The following is a 15,952-nucleotide window of genomic DNA, read 5'->3' as shown; positions in this document are numbered from 1 at the left end:
TACTAGTGCCTGGTGCAGGAAGGTGGGTCTGCGGATCAATCCAGCCAAAACCACCATAGTACCATTCACTAGGAGGCGTAAGTTTGATCACCTGAGACCATAAGATTACATCACATGGAGGTGAAACGAGAAACAGAGCTCAAATATTTGGGAATTACGCCAGATCAAAAATTACTCTGGAAGACACTTGTCGGAAAGCCATGAGGGCTCTGATGACTTGTAGGTCCATAGCAGGAAAAAAATGGGGTTGCAGCCTCAAGATACTACTTTGGGTATACACTGCAATAGTTAGACCAATGATTATCTATGGGGCGGTATTCTGAGCAGAAAGAACTGAACTCAGCACACAAGCCAGGGAGTTACACAAACTCCAAAGACTGGCTTGCGTGTGTATCAGTGGGGCAATGAGGACATGCCCAACGGCATCCCCGGAGATCCTTCTGGAATTAACCCCTCTCCATCTGCACATTCAGATGCAGGCAAGGAGGACAATATTCAAGATGGCTGGGAGTATCAGTGAGATGGGGAGATGCTTAAATCGAAGGAAGATTGATATTCTTTCTGGGCGGTATCCCGAATTACTGAGGGATAACATGACAACGAGGTTTCATTATGATAAGAAGTTTCAAATACGTTGGAGTAATAAGGCAAATTGGGAGAGCGTGGCTGGGAAGTACGGCTTAAACCAGCAACTGATTACTTGGTACATTGACGGATCCCTCACAGCAGAGGGAGCGGGTTCTGGTGTCATTGGTCCAAGGAAAATTTACTTTCAGCCAATGGGCAGGTACACTAGCATATTCGAGGCGGAAATATACGCCTCCTTTAATCTCCAAAGAAACTACAGGTGGCAGAACATTGCTATTCTTACCGACAGCCAAGCAGCAATCAAGGCACTTAGGTCTAACCAGATGAACTCTAAACTGGTATGGGAATACCTTGAGAGACTGAATACGCTCGGCTCGTCCAACACGGTCTAGATACTCTGGGTTCCAGGCCATGCTGGGTTGGAAGGCAATGAGGCTGCGGACGAACTAGCCAAGAAGGGAGCAGGGACGCTTTTACACAGGCCGAAACCCTTCTGTGGAATCGGAAAATGTTTCTTGGCTATGACATTAAACAATGAAGAGGAACGGTTGAGGGAACTATACTGAGCGGACTTACAGAAATGGAGCAGTCCAAGGTGCTTATTGGGGGATACGAACTCATGCGCCCAAAGGATTGCTTAAACCTCACCAAAAAGGACCTCCGAATCGTAGTGGAAATTTTCACTGGTCACTGTTGGCTAAACTATCACCTAGGTAAGCTAGGGATATCTACAGACACTGCCTGCAGGTTTTCTGCGAAGTGGGATGAAATCTCTATACACATCCTGGGACAGTGTCCGGCGCTTACGTAAAGTAGGTCGAGGCATCTGGGAACACACTTAATACCAGATGCAAAGTTGAAAGATCTGGAAGTAAGGAATATACTAAAGCTCCTGACGGTTATAGACTTGCTTGAGATACTATGATTAATTGGTATACTATAACCAGCAAAAGGGGTACACGAGTTCTTTAAGGACGCTTTGAGACTTACCCTTAACAGAATAATAATACTTCTTTTGTCCTAACGACGAAATCGTCAACAATTTTTGAAAAAGTTGGTATTTTCCATAGAAGAATAATTCGTGCACTAGAGGGAAGAGGTAAGCTGCTCCAAAAAATTAGTGTGGTTCGCGAACAAATGAATGCGGTACTCAGGACCATTCAATCCTCAAACAAAAGATTGGTTGGACGGCTTAAGTCATTTCGATTCTAACTAGTTGGTGTCAACTGGTATAGCTCTATCAAAGCGATAGTTTTCACTCTGTCACCTCGTCCTTGTCAGACGTTTGGTACACTGTGGAGGCATTATTACTTGGGTGATATAATTCAATAATTACATATATACTCACTCTGTCCTTCCTCTAATGAGGAAGAGTACATACCTGTTCCTGAATTGATGAAAATAGGTTTACCTCACATACCTCAGTATACTCGAGAAACGCTACTTCACCAAAGCCCTTTTTGGTATAAATTCAAGGTTTGCCTAAAGTGAACTGCGGCGACTAATTTCTATCACCTTTGGTGTAATGCTTGGTTTGCACATAGGAAGCGATGTCCAAATGGCTCAATGGTTAGAGCGTTAGATTCTAGCGATTTTGATACTATAACTGAAAACTATGGTCGTTGTAAGAGAGGAAGAAAAAAATAACAAATCACTTATCCTTGGTAATTGATTTTGCACCAAAAAAAGGTTTATCTGGTCTTCGTTGTCTGACTCTAGCTAGAGGCGGGTAATAGCAAATGAATTGCATGAAGGTCTGACCATCCTCATCGCAACTTTGGTATTATAGGGTATGCCGAGTTTTACGAAATGATCCACAAATGTCCAGTGCAATTGACAAGTAGTGCGAGTAGATTTCGCGCATCACCACTGTTAGTGGAACTTAGGGGTTTTGTGTAAAACGAAATCTTATTAGGATCGATTGACCTGTCTTGATCTGTCTGTCCATCTGAATGTCATATCGATTTTCTCAGAAAAGGTTACTCCTATTTACACCAAATTTGTTTGGAAGGTGGGGACGGTGAAAGCTCACACATGCAATGGGTAACATCGTTCTACGTTGATCTTCAGGAGGAGAGTCTCTCCATACCTGCAAAAGGGAGTGTAAAATTGACCAGCTAGGTACAAATGTCTACTCAAACTCATAGGAAATACACAAAACCTTTCATACCTTGTTGCTTGTTTTCTTAATACACTCGTCCCGAGCACATGCCTTTAATTTCAACTTCATATGTCGCATTTTTTGTTTGCATATAAGAGCTACAAAAGCTAGAAGTATTTTGAGGATTTGCTATCGAAAAAATGAGGCAAATACCTGAAATGGGTGTAGTGGTACACGGAAGGTGTACTCTGGGAAGACGTTAATGATAGAGCTCGCCCTGAACCCTCCAGCACGGCAACAACTAGTGGAAACGTTGGAAAAGTGAAGAAAATAGTGTTGAAAGAGGAGAAGAGAAAGGCACCTAAAAATTTGCGAAATTGACCGTGCAGGTCCGCCCGTAAATGCTAAAGCTCCACTAAAGTGTTCTGTCGACACACGCTTACACACCTCTGTGTTAGCCAAGTTCAGGACTATGGGGGCCCTTTGAAAACTTCAGTAAAGTTTCAGTATTTTTGGGGGGACCTGCACAGTCAATTCCGCCAAATTTGTAGGTTTTGGGACATCTTTCAACCCTAGGTCGACTCAGTCACCTATGATGTCTTTTGACCAACGCTCAATAAACTTAGCCATTACATCCCATCCAACTTTGTAGAGTTTCGTATATTTTCCTCGGCAGTATACCTTAAGAGTTTGTCTTTTCTTGTGTTTGTCTTGGGACTTGGCGTCTCGTAGGTTATTGCGTTCCAGAAGTCTCTGGATTTATTGGCTTTTGCGGGTATACACTCAAAGGTATTGCCGCCCGGGTTTTGAGAAGTGTCTCTCCCCACCTTAGTTTAGAACGGCAAACTCTTCGTTCCATTGATGAAAAACGTAATATCCCTTCTTTTTCGTCAGAATGAAGTGACGGGAAAGATGAAACCTTAATGGAATGCGGAGGTAGTCGGCCAAAGCTGTGTCATTCCGTCCTTAATTTTTCATTTTCATGATTTCAAACCAGGAAGAACTAATATTCTGCGTCAGAAATAACGATCGACAGAACACGTCAGAGGAGGTTCATTATTTTTGGTTTTGGGTTGACCTGCATGGTAAATTTAGCCATTTGTTTAGGTTTTTTATGTACCTCTGTCTTCTAGGTCAACTCCGACCAACCACATGGTGATCTGATCATCGATCAATCCAAACTATGCACCACTATGATCTTCGTCAAAATAGAGTCCTTGAAATAAGTGATCATTTTCGAATCCCTCACTCTCCCCTTCTACTATTTATTTCAAAACTGTTTCGAAAATTAATAATCGAGGCCTTTAATTTGATTCTTGACATGTCTTATACATTAATGAGGATCTCCCCTTAAAGTCAACCTAAGGACGATGTCATTCTTCTTCTCACTAACTAACTAACTAACTTTGTCCCGTTTACAAGCGAGGTTGCGCTATTTTGTTTTATCAAAAGAATTATCTGGAGGCAATCACGAGGCTTTCAAATCCTCTTTCAGCGTATCAAGCCACCGTTGTTTCGGCTGGCCTTTTGGTCGCTTTCCATCGACTTCAATGTTTAGACCAATCTTGGCGAGTGAATTCTCGTTAGCGCGAGTTGCGTGACCACACCATCGAAGACACCTCTCTCGCGATTATTCCACCATTGGTGCGACCCCATATTGATCGCGGATATCCTCATTTCAGATGTGACCAACGCGTGTTACGTAACATCTTCGTCTCCATTACCGCAGACGCCGTTCATTATCTTTCATAGTCAGCCAACACTCAGAACCATTAAGGACGATGTTATTCACTACATGCATTTGAGGTTCATATTTAAAGTCAATATAATCGAAAGAAATGAAGGTCATTCCATTGAGCACTAACATAAATGTATCTGGCGAGGATTATTTTGAAGGAGGTAAAGTAGATTTTGATGAATAAATGAATTTTCTTTAAGAAAGACGAACAATTTGGCATACTTTTTTAATGAATCTCGTTGTAGTAGGTATTCCATTTTTTTTTCATTTCGATTTTTTTATATTCCGAGTGCATATGTCAGCAAAAGCATAAGTGCGCTTATATTGGTCTCCTCCGATAAATGCAATTGCAGTAACAGCTCTGGAAGTCGCAAAATCCAGATGACAGGATATGATTGTGATCAACAAACCTTACATAATCCTTATAGAAAACCTGTCTTATGTAAAATTGTTCAGGTTATACAAAACCAAAGGGGGTTTAACTGATCCTCTTGAAAATGTCTAAGGGTATACGCACGAGCTCTGCGCTGATGCTTCCCTCAAATGTGGAATGAGTTGCCGCCCACATGTTCGAGATAGGAGGACGTCCGCTTGCTCCTTATTGCGAGTGTTCAACTGCCAATATACTTTTTCTCTGTAACCCTCATTCTTTGCAGCCCTTTGGTCTGGTGCTTAAGAATACACTCAAAGTTTTCCCTGCTTGTAAATTCTGTACCTTTTATTCACAAAGTTGTGCGCTACCAACATGCACATTCCGAAACCGTGTTACTACCGAGACGTTAAGAACATCTCTGACATAGACTAATCGCACAATTACAACCTTTGACTATCGAAGACAATTTATAATTGGTTTCCTCGACACCGACATTGGCTCCTCTACAATGGTATTGAGCGTTCCCACAATACTCACTCCAACTTGAGAGAGAATTCCAGCAATATAAACTGTGCTTTAGTACTCTGGAAAGCCAAGTAATGATAGACTCGAATCTTGTGTCGCACTGCTGCTAATTATCACCGCACCCTGCTGCCCTGGGAGTTTCTGATAGTATTTTGGCTGTCAGACTCCAATGCAGGTTAAACAATTTCATAATTACGCAGTGCTATGCACAAACGGCAATTTACGATATGGGGGAGAATGATGCTTTCAATGAACGAGATGCATCTGACAACTGCTGGTCAATATCTAATCAGATTGACCATGTCACGTAGATTTAAGATTCTTCCGAATGTCCGTAACAAAAGGCGTGATGACATCGGTTTCAAAAGATATCATTACCTCATCGTCTTTTACCTTCGCTTACGACGGCCTCCCAAATTCAATAAGGGTCATCTCCATGTCCAGCAGTGGACAAACTTTCTGCAAACGACACAAATCCTAAACAATCCACCAACAATATTCATAAGAACTGGGCGGCTACCACAAGTATTTTTATCTCTGACACGGGTACTCGACCACGATCAAGAAGAACGTCAGATTGTGCTCCTCTAAACAGAGAGAAGTTATCTTTGCCATCAACGCACTCAAAAGTAGTAAATCCATAGGTCTCCCTGCACGCCTTCTAGTCTCTACAGAGTTGCTACTTCAACTCATTTATAAATCCTAGAAATCCAAAATCTTTCCTAGTGAGTGAACTAAGGCAATGATCGTCAAGATTCCGAAAAAAGGAACACTGTCTTGAGTGTGACAATGGGGGAACTATTTACGTACTTGCTGCTGTCGTAAAGACAATGTCTAAAATCATGGAACGTATGCTGAAATGCTCTACGCAGGAAGGGCAGTCCGGAGAAAGTAATAGTATCAGAGCAGCATATAGTGGCGTAAAATGCCGTGGGTGTTGCATCCAGGTAAAATCTCAAACGAGCTTGAGTTTCGATACTTTTTCTTCCCGCTATCGGTGGCATTCTTCCCTGACTAGAGGAAAATAAACTGTGACATCCTTCCTTAAATACCTCGAATACGCTGATAATCCAAGAGTGGAGGGGGAGTGCAAGCTTCTCAGATAATCGTGAAGGGAGTTAATGCTTATGGTCCAATGTTCTGCTGCTTTCGTTATCGGAAGCTGAACGGCGTGGACGTTTACTCTGGAAACTGATGGTGCGACCGTTGACGTGGTCGCGGCGTCAGTTTCACGATCTTAACCTAGTGGCCCCCATTCACATCCACGGTTATGGATGATTATAATTCGCTAAATAATGGAAAGCTGCACTTTTCTAATCGATTGTGTAGTTGAGATTGGTGATAAGTAGTGACCCTATTTATCGCAGAATGGCATAGAGGTTTTAATGCCACCGCTTTTACCACTCACCACCATCTACAAAGACCTCAAATCGTATCCACGGGGATTATATCAGTATCTCTCGTAATTTTTCCACGATTGATGCAACCTCATTTCGATCTCGGATGTCCGTATTTCGCATGTGATCATATCGTATTATGCCGTTGGTTCAAAGCAACATCCTTGTCTCATCAATATTGTGGTGGCCTTCAGCCATTAAATTAAACCTTCCGACTCCGGAATGAAAAAGATACAGATATATTCACTGCATATTACCTCTTCCGTTTGTCGTCTGCTTGGTCCAATGCAATTTGGACTTTGAGAGCAATAGGTGAATTTTAATAATGAAACGGTTTCGTTGGATTGCTTCGAAAAATGATGGAAATATTCAATTTACTTCAAAGCTGGATCAAGATCGTACTAACCGCTGATAGCATTTACATTTTAAAACGTTTGCGCGTGTTGAAGACGAGCAAAAATTGTTCAATTTGCCTACTCTGCCTTGCAAAACCTGTTTAGCTTCCTTGGATGCAAGAATATTAACAAAAGCTCTACCCCCATAAAGGCTACTGCGATCACCGAACCCTGGTGCGTTTATTGCGCAAATCATTCCTCAGAACACTTTATCCGAAATATCAAACTAGATACTTCAATTCTTAGTGGTTTTCCTTGAAAAAGACTCAGCAGATGTTAACATTTTTGGGTTGTTAAGTTGCCTCAAACTTGCCTAAAGCCGTGGACAGTTAACTTGAATTTTAATTCAAGTTCAATATCAAAGTAGTTTCAAAACGTTTTTAATCATGTTCCGCTAAACTCGTGGGCAAAAGATACATTAATTTATATGGGACCTCTTCTTTGTTAATTCTATGACGTCATAACTGTTCGACCTACTATTAAGCTCAGGGCAATGTATCTTTCGTTTTTTTCTCTGCGTTATATTGTATCTTAGCGGAAATTTCTCGCATGGCATATGGCATGTCAGCTTGCTGAATGGACAATTCTATGTAAATCTAATCAGTCCAATCGAATCTTAAAATAAACTTTTGGAACGAACAAAAAGTAGTTTAGAATGTTGATTAATTGGTGCTAGTAGTACGTATCTTGTTGAATAAACATCTGAGAATGCATCAGTTTAGCGACGAGCTCCAATGGGGTGATGAGCTTTGAACGTTTGGAACCGATAATCTCGCCAGAGCTCAATAATTTTAACAAAAGTGTGTATTCGGTCCAAATAGTCAGAGAAAAAACTTAATCGCTTATTGGCACGTAATAATAACACATTCGTGAGTTTGTGTGCTTTGAATTAATTTAATTAATATCTGAATCGAGTGCACGTATACGGATCAAGTCCACCCACTCGATACGGAGTCATGTCCGATAATAGATACGCAATTGAAGTTGTGTAAACATTGAACATTATTTAGATATTCGCGACCAGATGACCGTTCAGATATTGAGTCAGGCCGCTCATGCGATAAACTTTTATTGATGTGGGTTTCCCAATCAGTAGTGCAGTGTAAGGCAATAATAAGGAGCAGTTTCTCGTGATAGACATGTGCAAAGTGATAAGAGTTGACGAAATCTCTGAAGTGATACCACTTGTTTTTTTGATGCAGTTCTCATGAAAAGTGGTTCCTTATCAGTGTTTAAATTCATTTAGATTGTGTGGGTTCAGTCTGGCTAATATAAAGATACTGTTTTGATTAGTTAAGAGTCACAACAATGGAAATCAAAGTTTCTATTTGAAAAAAGGGGACTAACTTGTCTCTATTGAAGTTAGGTTCGTAGCTCTTCCCTATCTATTCGATTTGATAATGAATTGGAGATGCAAATATCTAGAAAGAACTCACATTGACTAGTACAGTAGAAGTAATGCCAACTATAGGAAACTAAAGTCATATCAATTTCAAATGCTCAACTTAATTTCACTTCAAACCCAATATCCCCTTTAGTAACTTCCGCATTAAGTAAATTGCAAACTAAAATAATCATTGAACTTTTATCCTAACTCCATGCCATCGGTGCATTTTGCCTAACGGCTAGATGCAGGCAATGACGAAATTTTTGCTTTTGCATGTTTGTGAAACTGCAGTGATACCGCACGGGAAAATATCCAAGCGACAAAAGGCAGCTTAACGGCATGTTTATCACACCGGCGCTTTGTCAGATACAACAGGTTAGCGGGTTTAGTTTTACATTTGTAGCGGGCGACCGGCCAATCATCTGATCGAGGAGAAATGGGGGGAACGAACTTATCGTCACATCTGGGTAGAATCACCTGGTCGAGTTTTTTTGCAGCATTCGATTTCAATAAATTAATTTGTGATGCGTTGATTCAATTTATACAGTTACGTTAAAAAAAAATTGGGATAGATTTGGGGAGTTTAGTTGAAAAAAGTGTTCACTTCTCCCTATAATCTCTTGAGCTTAAATAGTCTGCAGGCACCGTTGTTTCCAGATGAAAGTCGGAAAGTCGAAGCTGTTCTATCCTAAAGCTAGTTGAATTCTCACGTCTGGTTATGCAAAGTTATTATTTTTATAATGTGTAGGATTTCGCGGATTAAGGCCAAATATCGAGTCAAAAAAAAAATAAAGCAAGATTCGTTGTGATGATATACTCAGTTTTGATAAATGACTGTGAATTCGAGGAGTTATCATTTCTTATTGGCTGGGTGAGTTTTGGAGTGTTGCCCAAGTGGTCCCGAAGAACAACGGAACTGGCCACATTAGGATTTGTGTTATTTCTGCTGTTCCTTTCTTATATAAATCCTATGAGTTCCCGCAACTGATTAATTACTTTCAGGATCCTCTCCACTTCCTCTTAACTCCCCAGTAAATTCACTTAACAAAACAATTATATACAATGACCAGGTGGAAACCCAAAGGCTGCGCTTCCTTAAATTATATGGATGGAGACATCGATTGAGGATGCAGTCAGTCGTGAATCTTTCTTCTCGATTTTGGCAACCGGCCCAAGAATTCTCTGACCCCATGTGCGCGGTCAAGTGGGCCTTAAGGTTCTATGAAAAACACTCAAAATAGGAGTTGCATTCAACGAATTGTTTTGACATTAAATTTTAATCCTTTTTCAAAACACAATTCTGTGGTTCCCAAAATATGCAAAAAAGATTTATTGAGTCATTAAGAGAGGAACGAAGATGGCTTTCGGTTTCGTACCTGGGCGGAGAAACTCATCAGACGCTGTCTCACCTCTGCCTTGGGACCAGCGTGAGTGAAGCGGTTCGCAAAAAAAAAAATAATTTTTACAGGGATGGGATGGGTGACATGCGGGAGACGGATAGGAATCAGAAGCTTGGAGGGGCGCTAACGACGGGAAGGTTTAAAAAATTGGGAGTCGGAGCAATCGCCGGTGTAGAAGGCTACTCTACCTTGGGAACCAAAAAGACGATTTTGTAATTGGAGGGATAAGAGGGACTGGGGAAACAAATGAATCCCAAGAAGGTTATCTTCAACGATCTCGATCTACATGACCGTGGAAACAAGATGATTGGGATGGGAATGACATTTGACCAAGAAGTTAAGGGCATACGTGAGGTTTGGCAGGACTCGTAGAGTATCAGGTTGGAAATGTGTTTGGAGCGGTCTTAGTTTTTGAAAATGTTGGCGCAGTGACAAAAGATTCTGCGCTCTTCAAGGCGGAGTCATTCCGTTTGGGATGGGGAGTTATCGGACGAGAAAATAAAACTGAGAATGAGGAGAATGAGGAGTGGTTGGGTAAGCTGCCTATAACAAAACAGCTTAATTTTTTTGGAAGGATTAGTAGTAGTACCAATTGCACGGCCTAGTGCCTTCGTTATATGAAGGAAGCGAATCGGCTAGTAGGTGTCATACGTTCCTTTTTATGATTCGCAAAACACAACATAGGTGCGAATTATATGGAACGTAAATCCGTTCGGACATGAAATGGATGCAGAGTAATCAATCCCTAAACAAAAATTTTTTGAGTCGTTTTCTTGTACATTGAAGAAGTCATGACAATCAACAAGAAAATCTCGAAGAGCCAAAAACAGCCTGTAGACGGAATGATCCTTTTAACGTTAACATTAAACTTTGCATAAAGTCACACAACCTAGGGATATGACTTTCATCATTTTCTTGTGAAAAGTTTGTTCCAATATTTATGGTTTGATTTTTCTAATTCGGTCTAAAAATGTAGATGTCCTCAAGATAGCTGAACTTAAACAAAATTTCATATCATCATCAACGGCGCCACAACCGGTATCTTGCCTAGGCCTGCCTTAATAAGGAACTCCAGACACTCCGGTTTTCCGCCGAGGTCGACCAATTCGATATCCCTAAAAGCTGTCTGGCGTTCTGACCTACACTATCCCTCCATCTCAGGCAGGGTCTCCCTCGTCTTCTTTTTGTACGATAGATATTGCCCTTATAGACTTTCCCGGCTGGATCATCCTCATCCATACAGATTAAGTGACTCGCCCATCGCAACTTGTTGAGTCCGATTTTATCCCCAACCTGACGGTTGTGATATCGCTCATAGATTTCGTCGTTATGTAGGTTACGGAATCGTCCATCCTCATGTAGGGGGCCAAAAACTCTTCGGAGGATTCTTCTCTCGAATGCGGCCAAGCGTTCGCAACTTTTCTTGCTAAGAACTCAAGTTTCCGAGGAATATGGACTGGCAAGGTCATAGTCATGTACATGAAGAGCTTTGACCCTATGCAGAAACGTTTCGAACGAAACAGTTTTTGTGAGCTGAAATGGGCTCTGTTTGCAGCCAACAACCGTGCGCGGATTTCATCGTCAGAGCTGTTATTTGTTGTGATTTTCTACCTTAGATAGAAGAAATTTTCAACGGTCTCAAAGTTGCCTCCTATCTTCATTCTTTTCGTTTGATCAGTGCGATTCAATGTTGGTTGCGGGGGTCTTTGGTTTTTGGCGCTAACGTCGTTACCATGTACTTTGTCTTGCCTTCATTAATATGCAGCCTGAGATCTCGCGCCGTCTGCTCGATCTAGATGAAGGTAGACTGTACATCTCGTGTTGTTCTTCCCATAATATCAATATCGTCAGCGTAGACCAGTAGTTGGATGGACTTGAAGAGGATGGGAGGATGGGATGGGAGAGGTCTCCCATTTACGATTGCCTCGTGAATTACTTTCTTGAGGGCCAGGTTAAAGAGGACGCATGATTGGGTATCCCCTTGTCTTCGACCTTTGTTGATGTTGAATGGTCTTGAGAGTGATCCTGCTGCTTTTATCTGGCCTCGCCCATTGGTCAGGGTCAGCCTAGTCAGTCTTATCACTTTCGTCGGGATATCGAATTTTCCCATGGTCGTGTACAGTTTTACCGTGGCTATGCTGTCAGAGGCGGCTTTAAAGTGGATGAAGAGATGCTGCAACTGATGTCCATTTTCATCGCTTGCCGCAGAGAGAAAATCTGATCTGTTGCTGATTTGCCGGGAGTGAAGCCTTTGGTATGGGCCAATGATGTTCTTTGTGTATGGGGCTATCCGGCCTAGCAAGATAGAGGACAATATCTTATAGATGGTACTCAGCAACGTCATACCTCTATAATTGCTGCACTGTGTGATATCTCCCTTTTTATGTATGAAACAGATAATGACTCTTTGCCGGTCGTCAGGCGTTGATTCGCTGTCCCATACCTTGAGCACCTTGATGAACCACTTGATGTAATTGGCCGCCGCCATATTTAACCAATTCGACTATAATTCCATCGGCTTCTGGCGACTTATGGTTTTTAAGCCAGTGCATTGCACGGACTGTTTCGTTTATGCTTGGTGGAGGCAGCATTTGTCCGTCATCTTCAGTTGGCGGGACCTCCAATTCGCCGATATTTTGGTTGTTGAGCAGTTTATCAGAATACTCAACCCATCGCTCCAATATGCCCTTTCTGTCGGAAATCAGATTTCCCTCTTTATCTCGGCAGGATGAGTATCGAGGTCCTGTTGACTTGTTGGTAAAACTTCCGCGCCTGGTGCGGTTGCTCCCTGTACTTTTCGAGTTCACAGACCTGTTGGTTCTCCCAGGCTTCCTTTTCCGTCTATGAAGTCGCTTCTCCGCTCGACTGAGTGCGTGATAAATCTCTGCACGTGTCTGCGTTCTTTGAGAATGCAACATTACTCGGTATGCAGCATTCTTCCGTTCCGTTGCTAGCTTACATTCATCGTCAAATCATCCGTTCCGACTCTTTTTGCGGCTGGGGCCAAATATGTTTGTGGCCGTATTTATGATAACGTTCTTCAAGTGATTGTGAAGATCATTTGTTGATGCTTCATCTCCAGGATCTCTGAAGCTCTTATAGGTGTTGCGGAGGGCTGTGTTGTGGATGGCGTCAGTATTAACTCTCACCTGATTTTTCAAAGGGGATTGTAGGTGGTGTTGTAATTCGAGCTCGGAGAACCATGCCAACGAGATAGTGATCTGAGTCTATATTGACCCCCCTATATGCTCTTACATTCATCAAGACTGAGAGGTGGCGACGTTTGATCAGCACGTTGTCAATTTGGTTGGAAGTGGTCCCGTCTGCAGAGGCCCACGTATGTTTGTGGACCGCTTTCTGCGCAAACCTGGTACTTCCAACGACCATTTCATGCGATACTCCTAACTGAATAATCCGCAATCCGTTATCATTCGTATCCCTATGTAAATTGTGGGAGCCGACGTATAGCTTGAATACGGGCTCTATTCCTACTTGACTATTGACATCTCCAAGTATGATTTTGATATTGTACTTGGGATAGGTTTCGGGGGTCCGCTCAACTGCTTCGTAGAAGGTATCCTTCTCCGACTCTGCAGTCTCCTCTGTAGGGGCGTGAACGTTTATGAGGCTTATATTTCTAGATTTGCCTCGCAAACACAGAGTGCATACCCTTTCATTTATACTTTGAAAGCCTACTCCGAGCACATGGTTCACTGGATGGCCGCTATAATATATGGGGTAGTGGCTCTTCTCCTGGAAACCGGTCGCTGTCCAGCGCATCTGTTCCAACGCTGTTAGATCAGCCTTATATTGGGGCAGGGTATCGGGGTATCGGGGTATCAGGGTATCAGGAATATTCGGTCTGTACAGGGAGCGCACCTTCCATGAGAAAATGCGCAAATTGTTATTCCGTTGTCGTTGCCGGGTTCGTTGTAAAATCCATCCTGCCCGAGGCTCCCTCCGTGGCTTCGTAACTTGTGTTCTCCGTGTAGAGTTATCAGCCCTACAGAACGCCCAACCTGAAGAACCAGTTGGTACAATTTATCCCGTTTTTAGGCGCGGGAAACTCGCCTTCATCCTTCTCCGTCTGCAGTTTTTCATTAAGAAAAAGTTCGCGGCGATCACCACGTGGAAGTGGAGATAGGGTTTGGTAGTAGAGCTGTTGGTATTGGTTCAGCAGGCGTTTCCCAGGTTTTATGCTCCATCGTAAGTACCAATCCACGTTTCGCCCTGGGACCTATACTACCCTTTCACCACCATGTATGATTGAAATGTGCTGATGAATCATGCAGGCCTGATTTTAGCAACCAACTTCAAGATTTGGTTTAAAATTCCATCCAATTCCGGAGCCCTATTATCCCTAATTCGTCCACAGATCTCTCGTAATTCCTCTTCCGTCACCCCGGGGATCGAGAAGACGTCTTGTTGAACCGTTGGCTAAGGTCCATTTTCTTCCTATTGTGGCAAAAGAATTGCGATTATTTTGAACAAGAGTCGTTGGCACGTTACTTGAGTTGATTCTTGTTCACGAATCTTGTTCATTATAACGTTTTAAACATCGCTCCACGGGCGGTTTCAAGGCGATATTCTTTCTCTGTCTGCGAATGTCTTGCCTTCCCTTTTGTCTTTTGGCAAAGCCTCCTCGTTCGAAGACACGATGACCCCAACAGCGAGATTTCCTGGTTCCACCGACAGTTTGGTTTCCTACTATTGGAGGGAATGCCGTCGTGGCATTGTAGAGCAGTATGCCTCAGTTTACCTACTGATATAGTTGACTCACCTTTTCCAGCGCCGTCCCTTTCGGGTCGTGTCCTCGTTCTAAAGTCGCCAGGAATGGCTTCCTTTCCCCCTTTCCTTCCATTTCTGTTGCGCATTCGACTGTCGCTTCCTCCGTTTCTTCTTCTTTGGTCATTGTGCATGTGCATAGTGTTCACTCATCCGCTAGACCATCCCTCTCGCTAACAAGGTAAGTCAGATCGACGATCGGAGCTAGTCCCCTGCCTCGAAAGGTGAGCACGCTAGTCCAATGTTCAGCTTCGCGATGATGTCAAACAGGATTTGACGTACAGGATATTGTCATGGGGGTATCGAAGGAAAGTTCTCGACTTGCAGCTTTCCATATTTGGTGCAAGAGTGGGCAGGCGCAGATTGGCAAGTGATAATTTCTCTTGCGAACCAGTTTTCAGAATTCATAATTTTGAACGGAAATTAAGAATTTTCAGGACCTTCAAATGGGAATATTTAATCCCCTATATATTCCCTTTATCGGATATATGCTGCCAACCTGGTCTATCTATAAATTGTCCACATTTAATCTAATTTTCAATTTTTTCATTTCATTTTATCAACCCCGGTGTCTATCATAATCACTAATGACTGATCATCATCGATCGCTAGCTGAGTTTACGACATCACGCTTCGCATAGGAGAGCGTTAACGTTGTATTCTCATCAGTTTTTATTGGGGTACAATAGAGGTCGGCAGAATTTGAAAGCATTCTATCCAGGAAGCCTCAATTAGACATTCCAATAGTAGCAAAGTAAAGTCGTGCTTCCACCGGTATTGTTGTAATCTTAAACGTTTATCATCATCATGTTCCCTTAAGTTGTTGCTGAATGCACAACCGGGTGTGGAGGATATAAATTGCTTGTGCAAATATTTCAACAGTCATTTCTTATGGTGCACATGGGTGATGAGTGTTTTAAAGTGTTTCTGTGATTTTATCCAAATATTGCATTAATAGCACTCGATCGGCGATAGCTCAACAGGGGAGATGTTGCAGGAATCAATGGTTTAATGTTAAGTGAATTGTGCAACTTTTATTCCTTCTTATCGATATTTACTCGTATCATTTTCTGCAATGCAACCTGACCTTTATAAATCGAAAACTTAGTAATGGAGATACAAGAATGCAGCATACGAAATAATCAGACTTCAATTTACAAAAGGAATCTTTCCTTTCATAATCTCCAAAAGTAAACCACGTCCCCATAATTATCGGATGGTTGCCCTCTGGTGGAAAGAAATTGAACTTGTGGTTCTCTCCCA

General features: G+C 42.3%; 1 protein-coding gene across 1 annotated transcript in view; it reads left to right on the top strand.

Annotated features, from left to right (window-relative positions):
* Nucleotides 1-15,952, top strand: part of LOC119651061 (zinc transporter ZIP13 homolog) — a 47,733-nt gene that overhangs the window by 15,607 nt on the left and 16,174 nt on the right. The window lies entirely within an intron of this gene.

Source organism: Hermetia illucens, chromosome 3 (genome assembly GCF_905115235.1).
Source record: "Hermetia illucens chromosome 3, iHerIll2.2.curated.20191125, whole genome shotgun sequence".
Lineage (NCBI taxonomy): Eukaryota > Metazoa > Arthropoda > Insecta > Diptera > Stratiomyidae > Hermetia > Hermetia illucens.
Note: the sequence above shows the minus strand (reverse complement) of the source record. Positions and strands in the feature narration are given on the sequence as shown.